Source organism: Schistocerca nitens, chromosome 5 (assembly GCF_023898315.1).
Source record: "Schistocerca nitens isolate TAMUIC-IGC-003100 chromosome 5, iqSchNite1.1, whole genome shotgun sequence".
In the NCBI taxonomy this organism is placed as follows: Eukaryota; Metazoa; Arthropoda; class Insecta; order Orthoptera; family Acrididae; genus Schistocerca; species Schistocerca nitens.
This window is the reverse complement of record NC_064618.1, coordinates 445,778,967-445,780,076: the sequence shown is the minus strand read 5'-3', so window position 1 is coordinate 445,780,076 and position 1,110 is coordinate 445,778,967.

Genomic DNA, 1,110 nt, shown 5'->3' with positions numbered 1-1,110 from the left:
CTGGTGATTCTGTTTTGCGATTCGTTTCACTCATTTTTATGACACCATCAACTTCTTCAACGACCTCATCATCGTTTTCGTCTTCAGCGTACCACAAGTTAGACATGTGACGATCGTTGTCTCACACATCATCTCGGTTATCAGTATCCATAATCCTTTCATACTCCTGCAGACTGTAATTCTTGTCCACATTTACGCTCTGAAGTACTAATTGAGAGCGCCACAAATCAAAATAACAACAAAGAACCGTTATATATTCATTGTTTTCAATGTTTTCCTAGTTAGACAATGAAAATCCACGTACAGCATAAAAACAATACTGATGATAATACAAGTTATATTGCTTCTGACAAGGCTATAAACGAAATTCTCTTAGATACAAATTTCGTAGCAAACACCACTAAGGGGGGTGACAAGAACACCCAACATGAATCATGGAAAATAAATGGAAACTGGGGTAAGGATATACGAATAAGAATATATAAAGTGAAAAACACTGATATAGACAGTATATAATGAACCAACACAGAGAATTTCAAACTTAAATCACGAGTGAAAGTATAAACATCCGTCGAAAATGTAACTGGAATAATTCCATTACCACCGCTCCTCCCCCCCTTGGTAGCAAAACGGTAAAATACGCTTCATCACTCTGCATTGTCCTCGGCGCTGTATTTCTGTGGAAGAAACACATTTGGTGAAAATCGCATTAACCAACTCACTTAAATCCTTCCTTTTTTTTAAAAATATGGATTCCACAGCGGCTGTCACCATTCTAGGAGTGTTATGTTTTTCAAAGTAATGCTGCCAAAACCGTTCGACAGTCTCTTCTACAGCTGCGCTGTATTTATTTTGTTCGCCGAAATACAAAACCTAAACAGAAATTCATAGTGGTATGACTACCTGAGAGCTTTATTCTACCTGCTACCGGAATTCCAATTAAAATTACTTGTCGAGCTGCCTACATCTACTCCCCGGCCACACCACGCAATACTTAATTAAACCAGAACACGTGTTAAGATTTAAGCGGCAATGTAATGTTTGAAAAGTATTTTCCGTGCCAGAGAAAAAGACTATTTTAATTAAATGTGGTATGTGCACCGGGAATTC